Source organism: Apostichopus japonicus, chromosome 20, assembly GCF_037975245.1.
Source record: "Apostichopus japonicus isolate 1M-3 chromosome 20, ASM3797524v1, whole genome shotgun sequence".
NCBI classification, from domain to species: domain Eukaryota; kingdom Metazoa; phylum Echinodermata; class Holothuroidea; order Aspidochirotida; family Stichopodidae; genus Apostichopus; species Apostichopus japonicus.
This window is the reverse complement of record NC_092580.1, coordinates 29,158,655-29,166,636: the sequence shown is the minus strand read 5'-3', so window position 1 is coordinate 29,166,636 and position 7,982 is coordinate 29,158,655. Positions and strand designations below refer to the sequence as shown.

At 35.6% G+C, this 7,982-nt stretch overlaps 1 long non-coding RNA gene across 1 annotated transcript; it reads right to left on the bottom strand.

The window, feature by feature from the left end:
* Window positions 1–1,029: 1,029 nt before the first annotated feature.
* Window positions 1,030–6,230, bottom strand: LOC139961401 (uncharacterized). Its single transcript, XR_011790833.1, has 3 exons — window positions 5,860–6,230; window positions 4,408–4,602; window positions 1,030–3,256 (listed from the first exon to the last, which is right to left on the bottom strand). It is a non-coding gene; the product is annotated as an uncharacterized lncRNA (long non-coding RNA).
* Window positions 6,231–7,982: the final 1,752 nt, after the last annotated feature.

The window sequence follows — 7,982 nt, the reverse complement described above, 5'->3', positions numbered from 1 at the left end:
GATGGCAGAACAGCAACCATAAAATAAAGTAATATGGGAAATTATTTCAGAGAACATTTTGCCACAAAATCAGGATATGACAAAATGACGCTTATAGTGGTCGAAAATATCTTTGACTTGAAGGACACCTTTTGCTATGTTAAACATTGACAGTTAATAATGTTATTATTTACTTTGATAAAACATTATGTTCAGGTCTTCGATGAGTAAACTTGCACAGGCGAAGTACACACACCAGAAATATAATGATTATGTAGGGTAATATCTTCCTTCTTAAAATTACAATTAAACAACTTAGAACCGCCATAATTTTTCATATGGAAATAAAAGAAAGAAACAAAATAGACTTTCAAATCATTTGTGTTATAGTATCTTAATACCGTTTCACCCAAGGACACTTTAAACTTGAAACGAGGAATGAAGGTGTATCGCCCTTAGCCCCACCCATATCAAGAGCATTGAACAACATGGTATAACGCTTACTATTATATCAGGCTTAGCGCTACTTTAAACTAGTTCAAATAATGTCGAGTGTTTTCGAGAAAGACTTTATGGAGAATCCGGAAAGATCTGAATTAAAAACTAATTGAGGCAACTGTAACAATTTTACGATATTAATCCTGTCGATTGTAGAGTTAAATATGAAATCATTACTTAAGGCGCTGAAGGCTTTAGTATGCAGTTAATTGAGGCTAGTCTATTTCAAGTTAAATATGTTGTGAAAGCAAGGGGTTTCATTCTTTAGCCAACTAAAGGAAAGAGAAGCGACTTGCCATAATTCACCTATAAACTCGAAGAGGATTTTAGGTAATTGAGAATATTAATAGCATAATACAAGGAGCATCAAAAATGACATCCAAGAACATAAAAGTGTCATCCATAAACTGTAAGATTTTTCATCTCTTCAGGGAGGAATGGTATTTACCAGGGTGTGGGGGGGAGGGGTCCATGACGCTCAGAGTTAACAGCTTGATAAAAAAAATGAAACGATAGAGGCTCAAAGGACAATCTTGACGAACTCCTCTACTATAGCTTTAAGTGTATGTTTATTTACTTCTGAATAAAAATTAATTTAAGTAGCATCTAAGTTTATTGTTCTTCTCATTTACTATAAAATAACCGAAGTACACAGCAACAACACCTACTACACCCAGAGTTTGCACATCATATTAATTAAGTATAAAGTATACCCACTGGATCACAATAACCACAGAAGAAAAGACAATATATATATATTTCTATATATATATATATATATTTCTATATATATATATATTTCTATATATATATATATATTTATATATATATATATATATATATATATATATATATATATATATATATATATATATATATATATATATATATATATATATATGTAAAGCGTAATGAGTTGGAAAATCAAGAACAGTGAAAAAACTTTCAGCCTCCACCGGGATTCGAACCACGGGCCTTCCGCTCTGTACGCGGACACCCTATATATATATATATATATATATATATATATATATATATATATATATATATATATATATATATATATATATATATATATATATATATATATATATATATATATATATATATATATATATATATATATATATATATATATACATATATATATATATATATATATATATATAAATAATGGAAATCGAAATGAGTTGGAAAATCAAGAACAGTGAAAAAACTTCTAGCCTCCACCGGGGTTCGAGCCCGGGCCTCCCGCTTTGTACACGGACACATTAACCACTAGGCTATGGACGCTGATTGTTTGTCCAGAGGTTCGACACCGGTCAGGGAGGTCGTAGTTCCACTGTAGGCAACTTGTTTGAATTTTAGACGTTTCTACCTTTGTTTTGTCAAATCGAGAAATCTTAGAAAAAGTACGTCTTTATGTGGTTTTTACTTAAGAATGTTAGTCTGCTGTGTATGAGTATCTAACTTTGATATCCGTTTAGTCTTTTATATACCTCAAATGTAGATGAAAATGTGTGCGCTATATTTCTTGTTCACTATCTTTGTACAGTATAACTCAAACTAAAGCCATGTACTCAGTCAACATATATAGACTCCCAACCGTATCAAACTTTTCTTAAATTTTTTAGACGAATGAGTGAAAACTCATCTTTACAATCATCTCCGATTAGTCTTTCTTTTACATCAGATGTTGATGAACCTAAGTGATCTATATCCCTTTCAGGTTAATAAGCACCATCTTTGTATATCATAATCAAACCTAAGATCATGTACGCAGTGAACGTGCAAAATCTAAGATCATACACAAATGTTGTTCGTAATGCCTTGTGACGAATCGGTGAAACTTTAGTTACTTTACTACGTTCCAATGTAGGACACGGAGGATGTGAGAAGGAGAGGGAGAGGGGGGGGGGGTTAAGATTGGTCTACCGACTTTCTGGTTCATAATCGTTGCTCCGCTGGGTGAGGGGACGAAGACACCATTAGGATGAGTCACGAAAGTCACTAATATCTTCTTGATCGCGTAAGGTAGTAATTTCGTCCGTTTTCCCGATAGCGCGGCTTATTTCAAAACACCATAATCACTGCCAGTGGCATCGCTGACTCGCTAGCAATATATTTCTGGTAGGACACACACCGGGACCGTGACGTATTCCCGGGAAATCGGTTGGCTAATTGGTGAAGGCTCGGTTAGAGGAAAAGCGTAGAGAATTGATGTGTCGACCACAAAAAGGGTTAAAGCCAGACGTGTAAAGGTAATAACGAGGGATGGTGACCCTGTCAAGTTTCATATGAGCAGCTGTATTCCTTAGCAAAATCCATCGTTGTAATAATTATATGATTTATATTGTTATAAAGCACGACGTGAAATTCATTACGTTTTAATATATATGATTGAACATTGTATTATTTAGTAATACATTCATGTCCTTTGTCATACTTACAAATCGTCCTGTGTTTTTCTTAAAGTGTAACATTTAAATGGCACATTGCAGAATTATTCATCATCAACATAAATTCAGGAAAGTGAAACAGCAACATCTGATTTTAATTTAAGTGGGAACAGCGACCTCTTCTCATCCCAAAATTACAAGTTAATCTCCATAAAGAGAATGTCTGATTGCATAAATCGGCACAAACGACCGGGGCCGACACGTCCAGTGGTCAATACCATACAGGTCAGATTGTGAAAGCCAGCTTGTTTTCGTAATCATATCACACATATCAACATACATCAATGGTGGAAATTGGCTGTAATTCAAAGGAAAACGAGCTGTTGAAGAGAAATTGTGAAATAATAAATATAAAAATTAACATCATGGAAAATGATACAACAGACTAAAAAGGTAAATGAGCTGTATGTGGTATGGAGGATGGAGGAGATGGGGTGGTGGAGAAAGAAGGGGTGTAAATCAGGAAGAGAAGGTGTGAGGGGGTGGGGGTGGGGGAGCGGAGGGGATACCAATTGCAATCCTAACAATTTTGAATCAGAATAAGTGTTGTTCCTATTGTTCCTGTTGTTTATTTTTTTAATGTTTGCTAGCTAATCCGGCCCACTGTTCTGTCCACTGTTGTACTATGGTACCCTTGTTTATGACTAGTAGTTCAAGTCTAAGACTAAGCGATGACATCAATTGTGATAAAATATATATTTAATTTATTTCTTCAAATTCATCCTTTAAAGGGTGACTTCAGGTATAAACTTGATTTTATATTATATATAGTGCTACGTTGCAGACCGGTGAATAGCACTGCTCTCACTCCAGGTTATAAATGTCTATAACCAATGTTTTTTTTAATGATTCCTCTTTAAACATTGACAGCACATCAACAAAAGTAACTGGGCTAATAGTCTAAAACACAAACCATTTAGGTTAGTTTCTCAGATGCAGCGCAAAACTGACATGGTATGAAATGATATGTTTAAAATATATTATATATATGCTTTGTTAAAGGGCAAATGGTTTTTAATGTCACCCAAGGGTGCTCCGTTGTGTAGATGAAGTTAAAAGAACATGTTTGGGTTCAGCTATTATAATATATAAAACAATATATAGGTCAACATCAACATTTAGGCCTGCACTGAGAAGCTGACGTCATCATATCATTTAATCTTAAAGGAGCATTACACAGATTCAGCTACTTCAAAGTTTGTACCTTGAAAACCTCAACAGCTATAGGAACATTACTAGCCCTCTAGATATTTCATTTTCCTATGACGTATCAAGACTTTAAAGTTTGCCCGAAGTCATTTGGTAGTATTGAGCTGTATGGTAGCTATGTACAATATATGATGTACATTGCGAATGTACGTTCTCTTAAAGTTAGAACATACGCACGCACTGACGTCAAACTGAAATGATATTTGTTTGAGCAACAGAGAACACGCGACCTTTACCAATTTATTACATATTTAATTCTTACTTGAGATCAGATAGGAATTTCCAAGGTCCATGATGCGACTACAAGACCTAATCATACTGATTCTGACCAAGAAGTGATTATCATCGTTAGGGATTGTGTCTGCTTTGTCCCTCTTAACGCTGTAAACCACTGCGTCGTACTCTAAGTGGGACAAGTAACCGTCCACATGTTCGTTATAAACAAAAGCCAACACAACTGCACAGAGAATTAAATGAAGAAAAAAAAAAAAAAAAAATCATATATTATGATCTTGTTAAAACAAAAGCACACACGTGTTGAATGGTAACTTTTTATAAGCATTTAAACTAAATTGAAATTGACTTTGGGTAGACAGGGGGAACCTTAAAACATGGTTTTTATCATTTAGGAATATAATGGGAATGATTGCTGTTCGATCTCCACCGTTATTTTATATTTCTCACAACCTTATCGAAGCTACCGTCAAAGCTATACCAGAAGCTGTCAAAGCTAACATTGCTTTTATTTCCTCAATCTAATTTGGCAGTGTATAGAATCGACTTGCGTGTTGACTGCTCGATAATATGTATTAGTAGTCACCGTCATCGTCACCGTCTTCGTCGTCATCGTCGTCATTGTCATCGTCATCATTATCGTCATCGTCATAATCATAATCATCATCAATACCACCATCTTCTTCATCATCATCATCACCCCCATAATAATCATCATCATCATCACTACCATCATCACCATCATCATCATCATCATCATCATCATCATCATCATCATCATCATCATCATCATCATCATCATCATCATCATCATCATCATCATCATCATCATCATCATCATCATCATCATCATCATCATCATCATCATCATCATCATCATCATCATCATCATCATCATCATCATCATCATCAGAACAACCACAACCACCATCATCATCATCATCCCCACCATTATCACCATAGTCATTATCAACAACAACTGTTAAAAAAACAACATCATCATCATCATCATCATCATCATCATCATCATCATCATCATCATCACAACCAGAATAATCATCATCATCACCACCATCATCAACACCATCATCATCATCAACACCATAATCATCACCGTCATCACCACCAGCACCACCATCATCACCTTCATCCTCATCATCATCCTCATCATCATCATCATCATCATCATCATCATCATCATCATCATCACAACCAGAATAATCATCATCATCACCACCATCATCAACACCATCATCATCATCAACACCATAATCATCACCGTCATCACCACCAGCACCACCATCATCACCTTCATCCTCATCATCATCCTCATCATCATCATCATCATCATCATCATCATCATCATCATCATCATCATCAACAGCACAATCATTATAATCATCATGATCATCAACATCAACAAGAAAGACAGCATGATTGATTTGCAAATATTAATTAATAGCTAGTGTAGTATACTTACCAATATTGGAATTGCAAAACTGCTGGTGTGTTGGTGGAGGACTCGCACAGATGCAACAATTAACAACAGATATGCCGAAAAATAGTATGCAGGTCACCAAAAGAATACGAACAGCCATTTTATTTAGTTTGATCGAAAGGTTTTCGAAGTAACTCTTTGTGAATCAATTACACTTCAACAGTCGATGCTTTCACAAATGTAGTAAAATTTCCATAAATTTCAGGTTGTTTTTTTCCCTTTTCATGTAAAAAGTAGAAAAGTCAATGTTAGGCCGAATATTGATTTGAGATCACGTATAATCTTGAATAGTGTCTAACACACTTGCTAAATATACGTATCTTGTAGTGTTTGTGTGACGCATTTGTCATTTGGCCAAAATGTAATATTTTGTATCCCCATAACAACATGTTGTTATTGTCTATTCTTATCTCTATAGGGTTACATCATTTAATGTAAGGTCGGTCGATGGCACGTTCATCGGTTCAAAGGTTTACTACTTGTTAAGCTAAAACACCTGTTTTCGATAAGTCTCTGTGGGACGTCATATAATCCAGAGCAAACTAGTAGATTTTTAACCCTGACAGATAGACGGTTCCTTTCTTTTAGTAAAAAGTCACGTACGATAAAGCTCGTGAAAGAGAAGCTATAATAATCCCCTCCCTCTCCTTCTCTCAAAATCTCATCACACTCCCCTACCATACTGTAAACATGTGATCATGCTGGTATTTCGTCAAGTATGAAGAATTACGAATATCTTCCAATTAAAAATCGATACTACAGATCAAGAAAGACAAGATCGCAATCTGATGTCTGCAAGCGATAGATACTCCTAAAATTAAACGTGACCTAAGTTGAAGCTGGATAGGGATTCTACCAACATTACACAAACGAGGGATAACATAAGATTGAACAATTGATCAAGCTTCTGTTTGCATGGGAGGGCCGAATTTGCAGATCTTATCATCGAAGCAATATTGCCAGATTGGGAGGGCATGTTATCCCTCGTTAGTGTGATGTCGGTAAAACCCCTTTCAAACTGCAACTTAAGTATCGTTTAAATTTAGGATCCTACCACCATCACACTAAACTTCGGAATGACATGAGACTTTAAAGCAGTTGTTCATGAGCATATAAGACAACACAGAATCGGTAGCGTTACTCGTTCAATTTTATTAAGAGTTCCTGTTCTTGTTTAGATTCTTGTACTTCTCTCATCGATGATGATTCTTTTTAAGATCAATGAACTATAACACAAATCAGAATTCTACTTTAGTTGTACCAATATCTCGTATCTTTAGTATATGAACGATATGCTGCCGTAGTTTAACATAATGAGCTTCTTTCCTTTTTCCCAGCATAATATTACACACGCTCTTTCCATCATTTGCATGGTAGGAACATGTCAAGTCCCCAGTCATTCAATAAAGTTTGTGCAAACGTTGTTTGCTTTCCTTAAATTGGTATATTATAGAACATGGCAACGTTTCCTCGGACTTCCAGCCTGCCACTTGGAGGATATTTTTAACCGGGAGATTATTTGCTTCTGCCGCTGAAAAGGCTGCTGACCTAGTACTGAGAGCTTCTTAATGCTCCACATTTATTCCAGAGGCTGCCTCTTCTTTAAGCCACCGTGATAACGAACTTGTCGACACATATTTGTGTGGTGGCGCGTTACTAATAAACAGTTATGTCTGATATCCTCTTAGGTGTAATGTACGCTTTATATAGCTTCTAAGGAGTTCGAGAACGTCTAGGCTAGCAACAGCTTGGTACGATTCTAGTACAACTTCCATAGGTATTGAACCTGGTCGAGATTGTTTCACATGACTGTTTACCATGAAGCGTTGTCTCTATTGATATGGAGATCTTTCGTATCTACTACTAGTAGGGTTGGTTGAATACTGAAAGTTTGGCTCAGGGATGTAAACTGCATTATGCAGCCATGTTAGGTAGGCATTTGTGTCTTTTTATACTCATTACTAGGTTAGCACTTAGGCCTGGAGTTTTGAAAATCATTGTCTGAAACTGTAAAGAATGTTCATGAAACATGGAAGGTGTAAATTCACAACAAATGTAACCATAACAGTACATTGTATCACGCTTGTTATTGTGGACATCAAGGG